Genomic DNA, 24,091 nt, shown 5'->3' with positions numbered 1-24,091 from the left:
TTTTAAGAATTTTTTTACTATTTTTAAATGAATTTTCTACATTTATTGGCAATTTGGGGGTTAAATGAGGAAATATTTAATTGTCAGAAATTTTAGGATAGGCAATTTCCAGCGGACAAATTCCCAAAAATTGGCAAAAGGCAAAAGGAATTTTTAGAAATTTTTCTGAAATTTTTTTATGGAAAAATTAAGTTAGAAATTAATTAAATCACATAAATCAAATAAGTCAGGTAGGAATAAGTCAATTAAGTTTGGTTAGTGGGGGTAAGTCATGTTAGTCACAGGAAGTCAAGTCAGGTAGGTTAGGCAGGTTAGGTTAAGTTAACTAGGTTAGTCAACTAGGCTAGGTTAGGCAACTAGGTGAAGTCAGCTAACCTGACTATGGTTAGTTAAAACTAACCTAGCTAGGGTTAGGGTTAATTTAGGGTTAGGGTCCTAGTTAAGCCTAGTTAGGTTTAGGTTAAACGAACCAAGGTTAGTGACTAACCTTAGTAGGGTTAGTGGAGGAGGTAGTTAGAGAAGGTGGGGGTGGCGAGAGGAGGTGGTGGTGGCGGCGGATTCGGCGGCGGCTGGCAGCAGGGCGGCGAACGGACGGCGACGGCGAGCTGGCGGGCGACTTCTGCGTGGCGACGACCAGGGCGACTGCGAGCTGGCGGGCAAGGTCTTCAGCGACGTCGGGCGCAGCTTCAACGACGGCGGCGCGAGGACGGCGGCTCAACGACGACGGCAGTCTGCACTCCGACGGCGGCGACGGGTGTCCAGGCGGGGCGGCGCGGGCAGGGTATGGAGGGGAAGAGGAAGGACAGCGGACGGGCAGGGGAGAGGAGGGGAAGGAGAAGCAACGGAGGAGGGAGGGAGAAGGAGGGTAGGAGGAACGACGGCGGGAGGGAGAAGGAGGAGGAAGAGGAGGGGCGGCGGACGCGCAGGGGAGAGGAGGGGAAGGAGAAGCAACGGAGGAGGGAGGGAGAAGGAGGGTAGGAGGAACGACGGCGGGAGGGAGAAGGAGGAGGAAGAGGAGGGGCGGCGGACGCGCAGGGGAGAGGAGGGGAAGGAGAAGCAACGGAGGAGGGAGGGAGAAGGAGGGTAGGAGGAACGACGGCGGGAGGGAGAAGGAGGAGGAAGAGGAGGGGCGGCGGACGCGCAGGGGAGAGGAGGGGAAGGAGAAGCAACGGAGGAGGGAGGGAGAAGGAGGGTAGGAGGAACGACGGCGGGAGGGAGAAGGAGGAGGAAGAGGAGGGGCGGCGGACGCGCAGGGGAGAGGAGGGGAAGGAGAAGCAACGGAGGAGGGAGGGAGAAGGAGGGTAGGAGGAACGACGGCGGGAGGGAAAGAGAGAGAGGGAGAAGGGAAAGAAAGAAAGGGAGAGAGAAAAATGGTTAAGGCGGGAGGGGGTTTTTAAAAAAAAAATAAAAATAAAAAAAATAAAAAAAAAGAAAAATGAAATGGGTGGGCGGGCAGGAGGGGGTGAAGGGTAGGGTCAAAAGGACGTATCCCCGTCCCGCGCTCATGCGCGGGGCGGGGTAAAAAAATTTGCCGTGACGGGATTGAAATGGCGCTGGGATGACGGGGCGGGTCATACGGGCACGACCGGGGTGCGTGGAAACGCGTAAAATCGAAAAAGGGCGTGTTCACGCGCAAAATGGGCGTGTGAATACACGTAAAAATAAAGAAAAATTAATAACGCCCAATCCGGACGTCAAAACGAAATAGCGTAAAACAAAAAGTGGGCAGGACGGCAGGGGGAAAACAAGAAAAATATATGAAGGAGGTTCCGGGGGGGTAAAGGACGGTCACATGCAAAAAACACAAAAAACGAACCAAAAAACGCAATTAAAAATTAATATCGAAAGATCCGTGCATCGGAACGAGGTGCAGAAAAAAGGAAAACTGCGCAGAAAGATGTGCCCGACAATTCTATCACCTCAAAACATAATCCTGACTGAGATAAGACGCGTTCACATGGGAAAAACCCAAAAAACAAACCCGAAAATGGAATTGGAAATTAATATCGGACGAACCGTTCACCGGAAAGACAGGCAGTAAGAAGGAAAAATGTCCGCAGGAAGGAGTGGCACAGGGTGATCACGTTAAACCGCAGTTCCGGTGGAAGGGAAAAGGGTTCATATGCAAAAAACTCCAAAAATACGCCCGAAAACTGATTTTAAAATTAATACGTAAAAATCCGAAAGTCGAAAAAGGGTGGAGGAAAAAGGAAAAAGGTGGGGGAAGGCACAGGGGACACGGCTGTCAAATCAAATTGGAATTTCGATGCAAATAGGGCAGGTTCACATGGAAAAATGTCAAAAATACGCATGAAAAAGGCGTAAAAACCCGAAAAATTAATAACGGACAAACCGTGTATCGAAATGATGTGGAGGAAAAATGAAAAATGTCAGGGAAAAAGTGGTGGTCAGGGCTATGACATCAGAGCATGGTTTCGAAGCAAGGAAAGCGCGTTCACATGGAAAACCGACTAAATTACGCAAAATGCTTCAAAAATTAATAACGCAAAAACCGTGCACCGGAATAGGGGTAGGCAAAAAGGAAAAATGATCAGTTCAAAGGGAGGAACAGGGCTATAAAGTTGGATTTGGACTTTGGTGAACGTAGGGTACATTCACAGGACAGGACCTCAAAATCAAGGAATAACGAGAAACGGCAAAGGAACAACCCCAAAGGTGGGTGGAACATAACCGGGTGGGTGGGAAGGGATCCCATTAGGGTAAAAGCAAGGCAAGGCATACATGCATGAGCAGGGTAAGGCATATGCAGAGGATATGCAATGTAGACGCGCAGGGACGCGTCCCCATACTTAAGACGTTAACGGATAGGGTTAACCGAGCAACAGGGACCGAAGGCCACGCCACAGACCATCCACTAACGTCCCCACACTTAAAACATGAACGTCACGAAGAACCCAAAGTGTAGGGTTAGAAAAACTTGGCCCATTTTGTTGAGGATCAAAGTAAGGGTGAGTGTCGATGGCACGTCCAGTGTTGTTGTCGGCGTCTGGAGGTACCAAGGCATCTTCTCGGCACACGTCCGTCATGGAAGGGACCACGCGACAGCACCCAGGGATGTAGCTGATGGAAGGAATCGCAGGAAATTCGTCGATGATGATGGATACTACACTCAACTCACAATCACTCAAATGAGATGAAAGAACAGTCACTCGCCCCATGACTAATATCACTCGAGGAAGAATGATTAAAACCCATATCTCATACCCGGTTGAGGAATCGACAAGGGGGAATGTTGCAGAAGGAGTATGCCAGGGTGCACAGTTGATGGTGCAGTAGTGCGTCCAACCCATCTGGCATAGGTGCAAGGAGGAAGGCAAGGGAGCCTTACAGTGTAGTGTACAGAACAGGGTGATGTGTCTTGTGATGACGGCAAAAACCCATCTCGTGGGTGCACAGGGAAACGAGAACATACCTGACTCCAAGTGTCGTAACGTCCCTCAATCTCACCTCTCGGTAAGTGATTGAAGAAACTCCAGTCAAACTCAACCCACCCGCTGTCTCACGCTCTATTGATAAATACAGGAGGGCAGCCTTTTCCTGAAACCCATTGATGTAATCCTCACAGTCACTTGTGCAAAGGTTGTATGCCTTGTGCGCATTTGATGGTGCAACTGTGCATCCCGCCCTGTGCCGGCATACGGTGCAAGAAGGAAGGCCAGGGAGCCTTATGGTGCAGTGCACAGAAACAAATTGTGCTTTGTGCTTTGAGAGGCCCATCCCGCGTGTGCAACACTTTATTCACACTACTCACCTCTCATTTGATTTGAAGGGAAAAGACTGGTCTCTCGCCCCACCCTCTGTCTCACTCGTTGTTGATAGATACAGAGGGCAACCATACTCACTTCCCCATCCGGTTAGGATGAAAGCTCTCATCACTCTATTGTTTGTCGATGAAGATCGTGTCATCAATTGTTAAAGAGGCGTACCCAGGGAGGTAGCCATCAAATCGAACATTGTGTTGAATAGGACATGTCATCTGCTAGAGGACAGTTAGACACTTTGCAGAGAGACCCAGGACGCAGCATACCAAGGGAGGCAGCTTCGGAATTGGATCCTGGAAATATCAATTAATGAATCCCTTTCTGGACTGCTGGGTGTTACCACCTTTTCCACAGCCAGCTTCTCGCCCAAGGGTGTTTATCACATTTTCTTGGAACGAGGCTTGCTATGACAGGGAATTGCTTCCTTTTCTCTCATAACAGATTTGTTTGTTTGTTTTTTTTTTCTCTTTTTCTTTTTTCTTTTTCTTGGTTTCCCCTATTCCCGAGGGTGTTTCCACCTTTTCTCGAAGAATAGGTCGGCATGACAGGGACCTAAGTCCTTTTCTCCCATAACCGATATGTTTTATTTTTTTTTTCTCTTTTTTTTTTTCAATATTGAGGAAGGGCATGGTAGAAAGACCATTTGTCAGAACCCACCTCGCCACTGTCGCTGGTGGAAAATAGAGGATAAGAGATCAAGGCTGAAAAGGGGTTTTGAGGGGACAGAGGGTTGCGTCCACCTCATCAGAAGTGACTGAAGAATGGCTATCAGAAGTAACATCATAAGAAGTACAATGCCGCGCCAACGAGGGAAAGGATCAAGTGTCCGTAATTGTCAAGATCCCCAAGGAGGGAAGTACTTCTTCAGGCGATATCCATTGATCAGAAAGGGATCATCAGAGGCATCAACGGTCTGCACTTGGACAGAACCATTAGGGTTGACGGCAAGTACTTTATAGGGGCCCATCCACCGCTGTTGGAGCTTGCCAGGAAACTTGCCAAAGCGTGAATCATAGGCTAGGACCAAATCACCTTCTTTGAACTCCTTGTGCTTGATGAAGCTGTCATGGTAAGCCTTGCGTCGAGCTTGCGTGGCTTCCATGCACTGTAGAGCCATCCTACGAATTTCGTCCAAACATTCCAAGTGCAGGAGACGGCGTTGCAGTGAATCATCGTCCCCCAAACGCTCTTTGATAGCCACTCTCAAAGAGGGTAGTTCCAATTCAACAGGAAAAAACAGCTTCTGTACCATATACCAGCTGAAAGGGTGTCTGTCCTGTTGCTGCTTTATGGGAGGTTCTGTACGCCGAGAGGGCCTCTGTAAGTCGATCATCCCAATCACGACGATGTGCGGCAATTGTTCTTGTCAGAATCGAGCAGAGAATGCGATTCGTGACTTCGACTTGGCCGTTGGCTCTGGGGTAATAAGGAGTGGACTTGCGATGGCGAATCTTATACAACTCTGTCAACTCTTCCATGACTTTGTTGAGGAAATGAGTGCCACCTCTGTCACTTACCAACTCTAAGGGACTACCAAAACGGGTGATGATATTCTCGTACATGAACAGGGCCACGCTGTTACCATCGTCCCGCTTTAGGGCTTTAGCTTCACACCACTTTGTGACATAATCTGTACATACGAGGATGTATCTGTTCTATCTCCTTCTAGTGGGAGGATCGATCGGACCTAGAAATCAATGCCCCACTTCTCAAACGGCTTTAAGGGAAGGATAGGTTGCAGTGGCATGGCACTTGTCTTGGTGGGTTTCCCCATTCTTTGACAAGCATCACATCTTTTACAGTAATCATAGGAATCTTTGTGGATGGTAGGCCACCAATAACCTGCTAGCAGAGCCTTCCTGGCTGTAGCTTCTCCTGCAAAGTGACCTCCACATGGCTCGTCATGGCAAGCCTTCAGAACAATCCCAATCTCATTTCCTGCAACACATCTTCGGAGCACTTCATCTTTGCCTTTCTTGTACAGTGCACCACCTAGCAGGGTGTATGGGGCTGATTCTAGCATGAGCTTCTTCCTTTCCCGACTAGAAATACCAGGAGGGTACTGTTGGGTTGCCAGAAGATTGGCAATGTCTGCATACCAGGGAGTTACAGTCTCTACCAAGAATAGGGAAGCATCAGGGAGGTCTGGATCATCCTGCTCCTCGTCTGCAGTTTGTGGGATACGCGACAAATGATCAGCCAGAACATGGGAACGACCAGGCTTAGTAATCACCTCAAAGTCGAACTCCTGGAATAAAAGGAGCCATCTCATCATTCGTCCTTTCACATCTGCTTTGTTCATCAGGAAGGACAGGGCCTCATGATCCACATAAAATTTAAAGTGGGTAGATAGGAGGTAATGGCGAAACTTCTCTAGGGCAAACACCATTGCCAAGCACTCCAGCTCTGTCACTGTGTAGTTTCGTTCCCTATCAGTGACTTTCCGGCTTGCATAATAGATCGGTTGATCCAACTTCGAGGAGCCCTTTTGGCAGAGGACAGCACCTAACCCTTCAATAGATGCATCCGTGTGTACATGTAACTCTTTCGTCCAATCAGGAGGTTGCAGAATGGGTGCCTCAATTAGACACTGCTTCAGAGTGTGAAAGGCTTTGTCACATTCTTCCGTCCAAGTAAACTCTGCATCTTTCCTCAGAAGCTTGTGCAAGGAAGTTGCCTTTGTCGCAAAATGGGCTATAAACCTTCTGTAGTAACCCACATGGCCTAGGAATCCCCTCAACTGTTTGAGGTTGGTGGGTGCTGCCAGAGCTGCGATCTTTTCAATCTTTGCAGGGTCTGTGGATATCCCTTGTGCAGAGACAATGTGGCCCAACAGAACTCCAGAAGAAACCCCAAAGATGCATTTGTCGGGGTTGAGGGAAATCCCATACTCCCGGCATCGATCAAAGCATTGCTCCAAATGTCCCTAGTGTTCACTGATCAAACTATAGACACAGAAGTCATCCAAATATACTTCGATAAAGTCGTGTAGATGATTTTGAAATGCAGCCATCATGACTCGTTGGAAAGTAGCAGGGGCATTGCAGAGTCCAAATGGCATCACTCGGTAAGCGTAGGTCCCCCATTCTGTGGTGAAGGTTGTTTTGGACTGGTCTTCTTCTGCTATTTGGACTTGGTTGTATCCGCTAAATCCATCCAAAAGAGAATAAAGCTCATGTCCTGCCACTGTGTCCAACAGTTGGTCTGTGAAAGGGATAGGAAAATGATCCTTCTTCGTCTTGGAATTAAGCTTTCGGAAATCCACACATATTCGCAATTTGCCATTCTTCTTGGGTACAACCATGATGGGTGAAACCCATTCACTATTTGCCACTGGATAGATGAACTCGGCTTCCAGAAGCTTCAACAGCTCCACTTTCACCAATGTGGAATAATTCGGATTCATTCGCCTCTGTCGTTGCCGTACTGGCTTGGCATCAGGCTCCAAGTCAATATGATGTTGACACATTGTGGGATCAATCCCCTTTAGGTCTTTGTAGGACCACGCAAACACGTCCAAATTTTCTTTCAACAAGTTGTACAAGGTTGACAACTCCTCTTCTGGGAGACTGCTACCCACCTTCAAGTGGTGTTCAGTGCCTTCTGCATCCACAAAGGTTAACTTCCTTTCACCTTCTACTTCACGGATAAAGGTCCCACGGACTGCTTCTGGATACAGATCCGACTCCTTCAAGGGAGTGATGTCCTCTTCTGATGTCCCACTAGAACCAATTTCTTCTTTTGGTGGAGACTTAGGTTGCTCCTTAAGACGTTGGAATGGGATAAGCGCCATTTCGGGTTTGGTTTCAAAATTAATTACCTCTTGGCTTGAAGACTCCTCTTCTGAAGATGACACATCCAAGAACGTCACATAACAGGGACCCTCTGACGCCTGTTGGGTTGGTGGGACTGGTGCTTGTTGGCACGGTGCATCATCATCATCTTTCTTTGGCAAGGATGGGTTAGGACGGCAGGAGCCACTCTTGAAAGACGGCTTGCTCTTCTTAATCCATTTCTTATAAAGGTTTTGCATATGAGAAGATCCATTTACCAAACCAAATGGTACCATTGCCATTCTGTCCTGTAGCATGAGCTCGTCTGCTTCTGATGCTTCTGGAACTTCTTCCTCAAATGTATCCTCTTCAGGTGGGATAGACTCTTCCGTTTCTCTTTCATAACCTTCTTCGTCCATTTCATATCCAACCTCTTCTGTCTCTGCCTCTGCTTCTGCTTCTGCTTCTGTCTCTGTCTCTGTAGGAGCTCTGTAACAGAAGAACAGATTCCCTGTTTCCTCTTCTGCCTCTGTCTCTGCTGTGGCCATATAACAGGGAGAGCAGTACATCCAAGCTTCTATCTCACTGTCAAAAGTGATTTCAGAAGTCATTCCTGGTTCAGGCAGGAAGTATTCACCCATTGATAATGGCTTTGCATCTTTTGGAAGTCGGCTTACAGTATCCACTGATAAGGAACGTGCCACTGTTTTCTTGGGAAGTATCTGTTTGACAGCATCTTCGTCTGCTGATGTTCCATCTGTAGCCTCATTAGGGGAGTCAGAAGATAATTCCAAGGAGGTGGATCCATGTCCTTTTTGAGAACCATACAGTTTCAGCACCACTTTGTTGGGTCCTCTACCCAAGGTCAAAGTTCCTTTGAACCAATCCGTCCTTGCTCGGGCTTCAAAAAGCCATGGTCTGCCCAGTAACAGAGGATAAGATGTACCATAAGAGTTTAGCTTCACCACCAGATAGGTTAGCCAATAATCTTTTCCAGCCACTGTAGTCTTCACATATGGGAGAATGCCCAAAGGCTTGATTCTACTCTGATCCGCCAGTCTGATGAGCCATTGGGTGGGTTGCACACCTTGTAGGCCTAGATCCTTCATTGTAACATCCGTCATAATGTTGACTGATGAACCACCATCAATCAGTGCATTTGCAATGAAGCAGCCTTCTATCCACGCACCAGTCTCTGGAGTACCCGGATCTAGAAAAGCATTAGCCACGTCCACTTCTTTGACAGGTTCTGGAGCCTTGTTGGACTTTGTTGCTATTGAGGGAGCAATCCTTAAGCCACGTCTTCTTGTCAGTATACTTTTGAACCTTTTCCGGCAACTGGGAGACAACATCAATAATTGTCGGAATGTGAGGTTTGGTTTAAAGGTATCTAGATCTCTAACTAGATCGTATTCCTTAATAGGATCCACTGGCTTCTCTAACCGGTTAGGGAATGGGGCAACACCCATTTTCATTTTCCCTCTTTCTTCCAACAGAGGAGTTACAGGAGCTTCTTCTGCCAATTGTGGCACGTCCTCCTCTTCTGTATCCTGGACCTCTGGTCCTGTCTCTGTAACTGTCTCTGTAACTCTCTGTGGCACTGTAGGGCTCTGTACGGCACTGTTAGGCTCTGTTTTGTTCTGTTCTTCTGGTGGAAGATTGAACTTCACTGTTTTGGCAGGACGGTTATTTTCTTTCTGGATAGGTGGTTCCTTCTGCTTTGTACGCGTGATGGCAGCAACTTCCAATTCCACTAAATTGGAGGTAGGCTCTTGGGCCTTGGACGGACTATCAATAGCACTGTTTTTCACTGGGGCTGGACTTGGACAGTCTTTTGCAGTGTGGCCTTCTCCTTTGCATCGACTGCATAAGGGCTTGTAATCCACTGACCTTCGAGGATTTGGACAATTTGGTGAAATGTGTCCCTTTTCTCCGCATCTGTAACATTCCACTTCTGATCTCTGACCACCGCCAGACTGTCTTCCTCTGTAACTTTGAGAAGGAAATCTTCTGGGTCCGAAATTATGACCAAACTCTCTAGGCTTGGGTCCAATATCCTGTGTTGTCATTTTGGATTCCAGCAGGTTGAATCTTGCGTCTTCTTCCTTCCTTCTCCTATCATGCATCTCCTTCAGAGAGCAAATGTCCTCTGTATGGTTCTTCCGCAAACAGTAGGAACAGAAGGCTCCAGGGATGGTTGGTTTTCGTGTACATTCAGTGGCTAAATGGCCTGCTTGATGACACTTACCACACCAAGTATTTGACCGTATCACATCTCTTCCTGCTCCTGCAATGTTGGATATGCTCGCTGTGTTCACTTTCAACGTCTGTAGCTGCTCTGTAATCACATCCATCAACTCCTTTTTGATGTTTGCAACTGAATTGGATAAATAATCCTTCAAGCTTTCTCCTCCTGACGTACTGGCAGGAGGGTTTTGAGGAGTTTCTGTAATCACTGCATAAACTGGTTGGGCTGGTACAGAGGGGTCTCTGTTCTGGTTCTGATTCAGGGCTCCTGTTTGAACTGTTGGCTGTTGGCTCCAGTTGGTAGGATTCCACTGTTGCTGCTGATTTGGCATTGAGGAAATTGGTTGGGACCATTGTTGTTGTGGTTGAACCATCATTTGAGGCATGGATTGTGGCCACTGTGGATTTGGTGCACTGTACTGTGAGATCGGGGGCATCTGTTGGTAGGGGTAGGGAACAGTCCCTGGGACTGCATTTGGTGGATACATCATTCCTGGCATCAGAGGAGGTAGGACTCCTCTTCCCGAATTCATCGCTAATCGAGCTTCCACTTCATCGTACAGTCTTGCACATTCTGTTGTAGCTTGCAGTGTGGCTGGTCTTTGCAGCTCCACAAACTTACGGACTTCTGGTTGTAATCCTCTGAGAAACACGCCCTTCTGAATGCCATCATCTAGATTATGGTTAGTCCATCTCTTCAGGATGGATTCCATTCTTGAGACATAAGCTTCCACTCTTTCTCCAGAGGACTGACTTATGTTCATAAATTCCTCTCTCATCCGCTCTTCAAAACCTTCACGCCTGAATTTAGTGAGGAAGGCCAACTTCAGGTCGTCCCATGTGCCAAAAGTTCCTGCTGCTTGTCTCTCATACCACTGAAACGCCGTGCCCTTGAAAGTGGCGGGGAATATTGCTAACCAATGCTCAGGGGTTCTGGCATTATTAGCCACACACGCTACCATAAACTCTGCTACATGAAGATCGGGGTCTTCATTGTACTCTCCCTTAAAAACTGGCAATGGGACTACATTCGCTAGCCTGTCATCAATATTTCCAGGACGGATCTGGCTTGGAAGTGGACCTCCAGCAGGAGGAGGAAGGGCTTGATGTGCCATTGGGACTTCGGTAAAGAGTTCCGCAAGGGCATCAAAGGCGGCTTCTGCTGCGAGCTTGCTCTCAGCTCTGATTTTTGCTTTCTCTCTTCTCACGTACCTCTGGACTCGTTCTAACGCTTGCCTCTTTATTGCATCATTCATCAGGGGATTGGCTCCACTAGGTTATTAGTGCTCCACAGAGGGTTAACAGAAGGCTTCAGTCTCTAGAGGACTCTCTTGCCAACATTTCTTCTACTTCTTTCTTTTCAACGTCCCTGAATTCTGCTTTCATGCCACTGCACAGGGGAAGATATTCGGTTCTGAAGGTGTCAAAATGCATACGTCTGAGCATTGTGGTGGTGCCATCATCATAGTAATGCCAGCTTCTGATGGTTTCAATAGTGTATGTTGTGAAAAACACTCTATCTACCAACTTCCAGTGGGTTGCTAATTGAACAAACAGAAGATTATCAGTACACCAAGCATCCCATGTATCTTGCTGTTGAGCGTCCACGAACAAATTCCAACTCTTTTCCTTCTTGTCTTTGTGAACCTCTACAGACCAAGACTCCTGAAGCTTCTTCACAATCTCCCACTTGATGTTATCTGGAAACTTCTCAATGAATGCCAAATCTTCCATGGATGGTCATTCTCTCTGTTTCTGCTCTTCAGTTCGTTCCCAAACAGTTTGCCACCAAGATGCAAGTTTCTGCTGCTTCAACAGGAAGAGGAAACTGTCCACCACATAGAGCATGCATCATGATGGTGATGTGTTTCCGCCATTGTGGGATGAACTTGTGGAAAGTGGCTTTGATTATGAGAAATTCCAACTCTTCAGTGGAAGAAGGAACTTTACAAACATCCATTGAATTCTTCTCTTCTTGGCAATGCCATTTCCTTCATTTTCAGCCTCTTCTGGTGCTTGTTGATGGCAAGTTTCCCCGGCTACGCACCAAAAACATGGAGCCCCAAGAGGAACACCAAGGAGAAGGGAATTCTCTTGCAAGAAAATCTATCTTGTAACATCAACAAGCTTGTTTATCATGTTTCATATGATCACAATGAAGAAAAGAACACCAGGCACAACTAATCTTCATGCAGCATAATGTAGATCTCCCACGGATTTGATAGAATCAACCATATTCTTCAACATCTTCACAAAATCCATCAATAGAACAAAGAAAGCAAAGAAGTACACCATCTTGAAATGGAAATACATCACATAGTATTCGTCTTCAATATCTTCATAGTCTTCTCTCTCAATCTTTCATATACAATCACTCTGTTTGAGTAGAATTGGCTATCTCTGACTCTCTCTCTCTCTCTCCATCAATAATACATCATATCCTCACTACAATCTCTCAAAAATCACTCTCAATAATCCTTCTTAGGTCGTGGATACCCCTCCCAAGAGGTATGTCTGATATGAAGAGTCACCAGAGCCACTACAGTGTCTTTTTATAGCTCACTACTGTCACTTCACTCTAGTCTTCACTTGAGTCTTCAACAGCTACTTCTTCCACTTCTTTCAGCTCTTTTGTACTTGTATTCACCTCTTTCCAAGTCTAGAAAACTTTCCCAAAATCACACATACATTCCACAAAACACTTACAGAAGCATACAGAACAGTCTACAGAACAGTACCAGAACAGCTACAGTACAGAACAGAACAGAAGCAGAACAGAAGCAGCTCTACAGAAGACCTACAGAAGGTTACAGAAGGTCATCAAAACCACATAACTCATTCTCAAACCATTCCAAACTCTTACAAACCATTCAATAAACTTTCACAATATCTCATTCTTCATCAATCAATACTCCATCCCTCCTTACAGAAGATAATCAGAACAAAACAGACCAAAACAGAGCAAAACAGAAGGTATACAGAACTAATCAGAACCTACATCAATCATCTCATAAAATCAACCATTCAGCTCTCAAAAACAACAAAAATCAGCCAAAAAACAAGTCATTTCAACACTCAACAATGGATATTCTCATATCAATAGTTGTGCATTGTAAACAAAATGGTTATTATGCTTTTGTTTTTCTTGCAAGAGTAGCCAATGGAGAATATGCAAGAATAGATCACATGCTGAGATGTGGCTATAGCACACTTTGGAGACACTTTGGAGCCAATTGCCTAGGTTTTTCACAATAATGGGGACTCAAAGGATGATGTCTAATGTGCGGCTTATGTAGGTCATTATGATTCATTGAGTGATGTTGTCTCACCAATTGAAAAATTTTGAAAGAGAATAATGAGGAGATTGTTGACTTCTAGTAAAGGATCTTGCAACTTAGGAGCAAATCGATGCATAGATAACAAGATAGTGAACCAATGAGGATCATCAAGCTATATATAATAGTATGCCATTGGAATTGTAAGTTAACTTGTGTTTGTAAAATGTGATGTGATATACAATAGCCTCCTATGAAAGTTTTCAAGATAAAAAACATCATTTGATCTATTTATCTTAATTGAGTTTCATCATCTTGTTTTGTCATTTAAAGTGATGTAATACTACTTTAAGTGGTGCACCACCATATCAAAATGGTACACAATGTTTAGGTAGGTCACATCTTTGTAAAACTTACTCTCAACTTTAAAGGCTATACCTTTTTTCTTTTCAAAAAGCCTTCTCTTTGGAGTCTTGCTCTTCTTCTCCCTTGTGGAAGACCCTCAATTATGTTTCATGTGTCAACCTTCCATTTCACTCAATCTCTTTCAAGCTTGAATTCATGTTGCACTTGTTGGATATGCTCAATGCCCATCCTCATAAGGTGACACCAATGATCCATTTTTCTCAAATTTGTAAGTTCGTATTATGAGGAGAAGGCATGTGTGAGCTCAAATATTGGTTGGGTCTTGACTTGTATATCAATTGAGGTCTATGTAACCAAATGGTAGAAAAAGTAGCCTTTGCGGGTCTAACTTCTAGGTTAGATAGAGTAGTCAATTTGGTAGCAACTTAAGCACTTTGTATAAAGTTGTACTATGTGGAAGTTATCAAGAAATCATATTTTGGGTCCAGAGGGTTATGGAAGTAGCCCTTGCCTAGAGGATCTCAGGGGGATCAATGGTCCCCCTATGACGTCTATGGGTAGCACTCTTGACTTGAAGGGAAAGGGAATATTGCCCAACTAACTATACGATAGGTTTGACAAGATAACTTGTTCACTTTCCTAGGTTGTAAAAGTGAGTGTGCTCCAAAGCTGTTATTGAAGAGCACCCTGCCATGGCACAAATAGAACCACAAACCGGCTAGGTAGAGGCTGCAAATACATTGCTGGCCGGTCATGTGCAATTGATATTGATCCTTGAGGCATGATGAACTACTCACACGCTAAGAGCCCACCACTGATGTGGTAAAGGTAGATATATGGTTACAAGGCCAAAACATGGGTGGTTAATGCCATGTAGCCACAATTAGTACAATACTCATATGCAAGTATGAACCCTGCACTATACTCTTGTATCAATCCAATAGCCCAAGAAAGCTCAACCCTAGAGTGATTACATTCCTCAAACACAATGATGCATTTAGAATGTGCTTAATGTAGAAGGATAGATGAAGATGATCAACATATTACAGACATTAATATATGTATGGCAGTATCATAGAGTTGAAATGCATCAAACTTATACGCAACTTGTTTATAAGGAATGTGCCACAACCTCATAACAAAAATTGGAGACATTTATCATGGAATCAAATGAGCTATACTATTCAATGTAAATCAAACAAAAGGGAGTAGAGGGAGAGACTAATCCTTAGAATGCATGGTTCTAACACTTCCTTTAATAGCATCATGGAAAGGAACCATTTGCCAGAGAGAGGATATGAAAAAAAAAATTAAGTTTTGGAGCAGTTTACAACATAGGAGCTTCCAAAATTTCAAAACACAAATCAAGCAAGGGTAAAGTTTGCTACATGCAGCCATACAAAAGAATCAAGTGTGTGAGAACCACAATTACTTGTGCATATTATAGCTTGTGCATATTACAGGTGTTGAAGACCTAACCCAATTGTTATCGTGATCTACCCAACAATAGTTCACTTTGTTGGGCTCCATGTATGGAAGACTATCCTTTCCCAAGCAACTAGAGAGTTGTAGATATACGTGGAGAAAGAGTAGCAAAAATGATAGCTTGGAGTCATCTTTAGCCATGGTTTTTATAAGTGGAGGCTTGCACTAGGCATCTTTGAGATGCCTACACCATACAAAGCATGGAGCCTAGAAGTGTGTAGGGATATGCAAAGATATTTGAGATGCCTACACCACACAAAGCATGGAAGCTAGAAGTTTGTTAGGATGTGCAAAGATAGTATTAGTGGGGCTGTTATTGTATGATTACATAGGGAAGTATGGTGGGTTATAGGACTAAATCAGATGTCACCATATACTGTACAACCATAGATTTATCACCTATGTGTTTCATTAGAATAGAGGGGGGGTTTTATATTATCTTTTATAAGATTTTGATTGAGATTAGATGATCTATTTGTACATTTTATGGATGTTACCGTGCTAGCGGGTCGATCATCATGTTAGTAGGACTTTCTCACCGCCCTACATATGGATCTAAATATATCCTTGTTAATGGATTGTGCTGAGGGTTATTTTATACTACGACAATTTTTGTTTATTTAGGAATGGCAACCTCTGTATGCGGCGGTGGGTTGTTTGGGACGCATCTTTAGTCTCCAACTTTGTCGATCGGTCCGTGGGGGATGATGGGCATGTATGGGTGACCCTTATTGTGGAAGGCATAGATAATGCTCGCTTTAGTGGAGGGGGCGCAAAGAGCTTAGCATGAAGGTAGGCATTGAACATGCCACGTCCGCAACAGAATAGCGGGAGGTTGGTAGTTACCTGGAGGGCAACTCCTATTGGGGATGCGTGGGTGATCCTTACACAGGGCGCTGTAGACAATGACTGCTTTTCTAGCAAGATGGCGAAAGGCATTACACAAATGTGAGCCTTAAGCATACAATATCTACATCACAATGGCGAGACGTTAGCGGATACTTAGGCTGGGTTTAGACGAGCGGCGGTAGAGATATGTCAAAGGGGCGTACTTTTGACGTGGTATCCCACAAATCGCTAAGACTTCCCTCCTCTTTCCACAAACCCACCCTCTTTCTACGGACCCCTCCCTCTTAGAAGAGCCTTGGCACTAAGAAAAAACCTCAGTACCTTCTTGTAGCACACTGTGCCTCGGGCTTCACTATTCACACAAAGGAGGTGGGGTGGAAGGTTGGTCATGTTTTGCAGCGCTATCGCCTCCGTCTCAACCCAACCTTATATGAGGGCAACCATTAAGTGGGCTTTCTATTGCAAAAGAAAGAATTTTCTCTTTCCCTCAAAGGGTAAGGTTGTGTGGTCACCAAAGGACATACAAGGGTCCTTGCCTCTCCCTAAAAGAGTGCTTGCACCTTAATACCCTGGTAATCAACAACACATTCTCATTACTCTCAATAGTGATATTGAAAGACAAAGCAAGGTCATTCTTATGGGCTTTAGTTTCTCATCTTTATGGTGCAACCTCCTTTTAGTGTTTTTCGAATAGAATTCTTGTAAGAAACTCACTTTCCTAAATAGATATGACATCCTCAAACACTTCATACATTCCTTTAGGTACTATGATGATATGGTCTTGATCAATGTTCCTAACCCCATAGTCTTTTTAAGTGGGAAAGCGAACTCAATCCTCACCATATATAAGGGTGTTCCCCTTGAGTTTGATTGCTTGGAAAATGACTTCTTCTTCTTCAAGACATGCCATTTTGTGTCTATGAACACCATCGTTCTTAGCATGAAACTTTCTTGTAATAATGATTATACCATTATAAAAACCTATGATAATGCGAGAAAGCTCTTGCAACAATATATACATAGGTCATCCCTTAGGATGGTCACATAAAGTGATCATCTCACTTATCATGCCAATACTATGTTCCAACAACTATGTGGACACCACCTATGAGAACTTATGCTTACTCATAAATAACTTTACAAAAAATGGTTTTACCAAGTCCCATCTTTAGCATCTCCTTGTTGTAGCAATCACCAAGTAATATCCTCACATCAAATTCAACAAGCAATAGCTCATGGCATTGATAGGTTGACTAGATGTATACTATGGGATCAAACTACAATCACATGGGTAGTCCATAGTTACAATCAATCTTGTCTTAGGATCCCAAAGTTGTGGGTTCATGGCGAGAAAATCATTAGCGAATGGTAGAAATACTTAGAGCTCCATAAAAACAACAACTAGATGTTCTATGCCCTTCAAGGTAAACCCAAGGCATGAAAGTTCATGTTCTTTCTTTGTCTAGTTTTTAAGTAGTATGTTTCATGGATCAACTCACATGAACCCTTAAGCCTATTCCTTCTAACCACTAACTAATTATATCTAATGGTGATTCCAATAGCTTGTAAGGTGTTTAATTTGTTAGTGCAAGTCTTCATAACCTAGAAAATGATACTTATCTAGTAGTAGATGAAACCTTAGAACACACTATCTACATCGACTAGGCAAGGTTAAACCTTACAAACAATTTTTTAAAAAATGCCCTATATTAGTGTCATGATAGGATAACCTATAGGACACCCTTTACATTGTCTCAACTAATCAAAAGTCTCAATCCTAAAGGAAGTATACCATAATCCCAACCATGTTAGTAGCTAAGCACATATAGGTATTAATATGCCTCATTAATAACTCATCATCCTTTGGCATGTGACACAATGGCCTACACATGACTCACTCAACATGTTAAACACAAACACATTTCTCATGCCACTCTATAGCTATATATTAACCGTACACTACCCAAGGTTGCTTTGGGCTGATGTCCCCAACTCACTGCACTCCATCCCACCTAGCTTTCTACCATCCCCGTCATCTAAGCCTTGATTTATTACTCATCAATGGACCATCTCATTCCCACCTCGTATGTAGTTGTCCCTAAACAAAAAGTATGGCTTGCATGTAGCTTGTCTACCTCAAGTACTGCCCATGTCTTACACCAGCCATATCTTGTGCCTAATCTAGTAAGTGTTGATGATGGTGATAAGGCCAAATTCCCTAGCTATGTAGTGTGTTCACATAATATTTTTTAATGTCAGCTAAAAAGACACTAAAAATGTTAGTTGGCAAGTTAATGAAAACCTATTGGCTAGAATCAGCCACCCAAAATGGTTGGATTTTAATCCCAATTAGTGTAGCTACTTTTCTATTAAAGTATGCACATAGGTGCATTAGCTTCTCCTTGCAAGAAGATAGGACTTTGACAAGGATGGGAGTACATTGAGAGTAGATATAGTTGAACACATTAGTGATCCATCTAAAATCGTTCTTATGGGCTTTGTAGATGCCCATTAGGAAGGGTAGCCTATTTAGATGTGGATCCTTGTTGAGGTTTAGATAGTGAAATGATGCATATAGCATATCACTTATGGTGGTGATATCTAGGTTACTAGGGCGAAGTCATTCCCATTGAACCTATCTTCGGTGAGAGAGATAATTAAATGTTTGAAAAAATGGAAGTGTTATTTGGGGATTTGTTAATACTATAGATATATACGTCTTTAAGAAGTTTAGAGAACCCATTTGAGTTAAACTCATAATTGTGGACGATACCAATAGATTGTATTGCTACACTTAATTCTTGGTATACATAAGAGGAGAAAATTTCTTTGTATCCATTTGTATCTAGATGGAAAGCATGTAGGAACTCTTCAAACCCATCCATCAAAGCATCATGGGTCTTTTCCACATTATAGCTTCTAGAAGGAATATGATTTAGCCCTTTGGATATTATCCTTCTAAGATCCTCACGTGATCCTTATTATTCATAATGTTCAAGAGTATCCACATTATGAGATCCTCATGGGCCTCTTCCACATTATAGCTTTTAGAAGGAATATGATTTAACCCTTTGGATATTATCCTTCTAAGATCCTCACGTGATCTTTATTATTCATAATGTTCAGATCAAGAGTATCCACATTATGCAAGTCTTTATAGTAAAAAGGTTTATTGTATAGCTTGCAATTACAATAGGAAGTAGGGGTGGCACAAAAAGTGTCCAAAGGTTTAAAGAGAAAGCCTCTAATGGATGAAAGAAACTTCTTCCATCCTAGGATCAACACATCAAAAAGATGTGGGGGTATATGAAGATTAATCAAGTAGAAGAATCCTTTAAAGTAGTTTTTTGGTTTGACCAAGTATAGTAGCCCATAATAAAAAGAAATATGTAAAGTTCTCACATGAGTTTTGCTTGAAATCTTGTCCAAGTAGCCATCAGGTTTCTTAATAGTGATTTGCAATAGATTAGTCAAACAATAAATGTTTAGTTGTTGAGCTACATTCTTATCATGAAATACCTTTTCTCTTTAGGTTGAGAGACATGTGTTTAGGATGTTGTTAGAACCTTGGGTTGAAGTAAGGATGCTTCTTGACCCAAAGTTTCAATGCTTGTAATGTCCTTATGGATGTTTGCTTCGCCTAGAGGAGATTTGAGAACCCCTTTGTTAGGAAGAGTTGCATATTGTATGGGTGCTTCTGTTATTGGAAGAGAAGCTTCTTTTGATGAGCTATCTCCTTCGCTTGTGATGTTACCAAAGATACTTTGGGAAGCATTATTTACCATAAGGTTCTTTGATGTAGTTAGCACCACTTCATGGAAGTAAGAGAATACTAAGGCTTAACTACATCATGCCCTTCAATTGCAAGCCACTTGAAGAATGATATCATGGATCCTTTGAGTGATTTGGTAGCAAACACTATGTCTATGTTATTCTTTACAAACTAGATTTCATGATCAAACCAAAGTATTGAACTATTTTTGCATTTAGCTTTGTGACCAAGGAGATCCCAACAACATTTAATGAAGAGCATCAAATAGTTGAATACTCCATAAATAAACTTAGAGTCATGTCTTCCTTCATTAGCTTTGGTAGATTTGGTGGATACCCATATGCCTTGGGGGTAAGTACATCTTCTTGCCTCAAATAGAGCTAGCTGGTATTGTAGTTCTACAAAGGGAGGATGCTCCTTCATGTGCCAAGCTAGCATAATAATTTGATGCATCTAGAAGACTTTCTTCTCCAAGGATCAAAAGCCACATTTCCACCATGATGGGGGTTATGAGAGAGGACTCCATATGTCCAAGGTGGTTGTCTACAAGAATGGAGCTGTCTACAAGAATGGAGCTAGAGTTCCAGTAGCTTGGGGGGGATAAAAGTGTTTATGTATGACCCTTACTCATGACCTTTCAACCATTTAGGAGTGTCCCAAGTGGCATTTAGGTATTTAGCATCTACTTCAAAAAACACAGAAGGAATAAGAGCTTTCCTTAAGGTAGGGTCAGTTGGAGAGGGGGTGGCCACTTCCACTAGCTTTCTTGGCCTAGGGTTCTCCTTCACAAACATTATGTTTATATGGGAGAAGATATTATGAATAATGCATTTGGAAGATTCCATCCATTGACTATGATTTTGATCATCCTCCATTATGAGAGCATCCAAATTATCTACAAATACCTTTAGTTTGGATATTGCATTTCCAATATTGGAGAGGCGGCTATGTGATATATCTTCAACCAATTAGATGTGTCTATTTGTAGTAGCAATACCTATTCAAAGTCTAATTGGGCTTGTAATGCAAACTTGTCATTGCTAATAATAGTATGTTGACATTCCATCAAGCTGATGCATGGGCAAGCCATAGTCTCAGCTCAAGGATGGTTGAAGGCAAGGTGGGGAGGAGGTGGTCCATGGGTGTGTAATAAATCAAGGCTCACAAGACAAATATGGCAAAAAACTAGGTGGTGGGATGGAGGGTAGCGAGTTGGGGGCATGAGCCCAAATTGACCGTGGGTAGGGTAGGAGTAATATGTAGATATAGAGTGGCATGAGAAATGTGCTTGTGTTTAGCATGTTGAGTAACTCATGTGTAGGCCATTGTGTCACATGCCAAATGATGATGGGTTATTAATGAGGCATATTAATACTTATATGTGCTTAGCTACTATTATGGTTGGGATTAAGGGATAACTCCTTTAGGATCCAACTATAGTTGGAAGCTTTTGATTAGTTGAGGGAGTCCTACAGGTTATCCAATCATGACACTATAGGGCATTTTGTTTAAAATTGTTTCTAAGGTTTAACCTTGCCTAGTTGATGCGGATAGTGTGTTCTCATGTTTCGTCTACTACTAGGTGAAGTATCATTTTCTAGGTTATGAAGACTTGCACTAGCGATTAAACTCCTCCTTACAACCTATTGGAATGACCATTAGATATAGTTAGTTAGTGGTTAGAAGGAATAGGCTTAAGGTTGCATGTTAGTTGGTCCATGAAACATACTACTTAAAAATAGAGAAAGAAAGAAGGAAGAGGAATTTTCATGCCTTGTGTGTACCTTGAAGGGTGTAGAGCTTCCAGGTTTGTGCCTATGTGTGTGTCTTGTTCCATCTAATACGGGGCAATATCTCATACGATCAAGCTATAAAAAGTATTTATGTGTTTACATGTGTATCCCAATCTTAGTATGCAAAATAAGATGCTTTATATGTGTATATTTAGCATGTGTGTGTGTGTGTGAAAATAGTAAAGAATAAAATAGGGATAAACTTGAATTGTTGTTTAACATTTAAACATTTGTCGTTGTTGTAATTGCTTAATTGCAAGGGGATAGAATAAGCTTCTTGATAAAAGGAGATATTGGAATTTTAATCGTCCCAATGCAAACATTATTTTAAACCATTTGCACACCTAATAGTTGATTTATGAGTCATTTATACCACCTCCTATATTACCACGTGTGGTTGGATGAAGCATTAAGGGACTCTTCTAAAATCAATGGAGTTATTGCACTTCTAAAGGCAAAAATAGCACCCCACAAAACTCTATCTACATCACAAGTTGTGATTAATACATATGCTTTTGCCATTTTTTATAGCTTTAGTCTTGGTAGGTGCATTGCATGTGTAGATTATGCTTGTGGGTTCACCTAGGTGGCTTTGGAAAGTCTTCAACCTTAGTGACTAATTCCTTTGAGTGTTGGCCTCATGCTAGCCTCTAGGTTAATGGGCTTCGGTCCACATATGTTACAATAATATCATAACACTCCATATTAAATAAGTAAATTGGATAAGTTGGGACAAGGGATTTGGTTAATACAACCAATCATAAGAATTAGCCTTGATCCATTTTGCAATGTTTAGATGTTTATTAATATAACTATCTTCTCGCATATAAAATGTCCTTCACTCTTTGATTTTCGTGAATACTACTAGAGAGGTGAGGAAGTTGTAAATGATTCCGGAAAGTTCAACAGCTTATTAGACCTGATTCATGAGTTCCATATGAATCAAGATCTAAGAAGGAACGAGGTACAATAAGAGAATGTGGGGTACAATTTGATTCTATTGGGTACAAATGAATTTTATTGGTGTGCCTGATTTAATAATTGTAGTAACAGACATAATATAAAAGCAAATGCATTTGGTTGGTTGGTTGGTTGGTTGAGAGAGAGAGAGAGAGAGAGAGAGAGAGAGAGAGAGAGAGAGAGAGAGAGAGAGAGAGAGAGAGAGAGAGAGAGAGAGAGTGTGTGTGTGTGTGTGTGTGTGTGTGAGTGAGTGAGTTGTGGGCGTGCGGGAGTGGGGGGAGTGTTTGTTTGGTGGGTGGTGGTGTTTTATCAAAGGGTTTGTCTTGTTGGAACCTGACGGGGAAACATCGCATCATAGGTCACAAGAAAATTCTCTCTCGCACGTTCTCTCTCTCTCTCTCTCTCTCTCTCTCTCTCTCTCTCTCTCTCTCTCTCTCTCTCTTATCGATCGGATAGATCATACTCATTCTTACTAACTAGGGTAAAGGGGCCAATAGATTGTCATCTAACAATCCTCCATTATAATTTTCTTTTCCAAGTGAGTTGCATAAATATTTTTTAATGGTCAAACTATTTATGAGGACATTTTCATATTTCTATCAAGTAGCATTAGTTACAAATGAAAGGTTCATAAAAGAGAGATAGTGAGGGACCAATAGAGGACACTCGAGGATGCATTGCTTTAGGGTTTTACAAAATCTAAATATTAAAAAATATACATGGCTCAATTGTTTGACTTAAGTTAAGCTCATTTGTAATTTTAAAAAATTCATATTATATTGTTAAGTGGCACACATCTTTCTTGTAAAATTATCTCAATTGGGGTGGGGTGTGTTTTCCTTTTGGAGGGTGCATCCAAGTTTTAGCGTGTCACCTCAAGTTGTGTTGCAGAGTAGGCTGCTTTTGGAAACATATATAGGTGTTGTTCACACGAGGCTTTCTCAAGGGTGTTTTCAAGATTTTTTTGTAAAAATGGGTTACATTGTAGGCTAGTAGGAGGGGGGGGGGGGGGGGGGGAGATGTGTGTGTGTGTGTGTGAGGTTCCTGCCTCAAAACTACCAGTTTCATTGAAACATGCCAGGCCCCGTCTTCTTGCCTCAAAAGCCCCTCCAAAAAATTGATGCCACATGCCTACCAACTCTTTTTTAGGGATGTTCAATGATGCCTAAACCCCACCTCCCCAAATTAATCGTGATGCTCTTCCTCTCATGGTCAGCACACTGCTTGCTGCCCCTTGATCACAGCCGTGACTTCTTCACATGCTCTTCCAACTCCCCATCCATCCCCCATATTGCGCTTGCCTCACCTACGCACTTGACATGCATCTCCTCCCAACATTGGGATGCCCTATCATCACAACACAGATCAAGATAAATTCTTATATTTGTTGTTTTCGACACCGTACTCGGTCAAACCAGTCCCACGCACGACAAACATTTAGTCACAAAATCAAGTATGCAAAAGGGGGAAAAAACTGAAGAATGTGAAAGACGACATAACAATTTTTTAAGATTTGAACTTAGGCCTCTTTGACTGGAGGGAACAATACAAATATCATGACAAGCGAAAGCCCAAGTTTTTAATCCTCATGGGTGGTGTAGGTGCACCATCTTCCTCCATCCCTTCTTCCACCAAGAATATGATCTTTGTCAAACAAGTGAGTATTGCAATGCTTGCTTCCCTCCCCCACCCACCCTTTCGGCTTACTTTCAGCAACACCCACCTTTTTGTTTTTTGTCCAATTTTTTTGGACAACACTTTGAGAAAAACTATTCACACTCTTCTTTCA

The sequence above is a fragment of the Lygodium microphyllum genome, chromosome 16, assembly GCF_053477565.2.
Source record: "Lygodium microphyllum isolate KBCC chromosome 16, Lygodium_microphyllum_v1.1.10, whole genome shotgun sequence".
In the NCBI taxonomy this organism is placed as follows: domain Eukaryota; kingdom Viridiplantae; phylum Streptophyta; class Polypodiopsida; order Schizaeales; family Lygodiaceae; genus Lygodium; species Lygodium microphyllum.
This window is presented reverse-complemented; position numbering follows the sequence as displayed.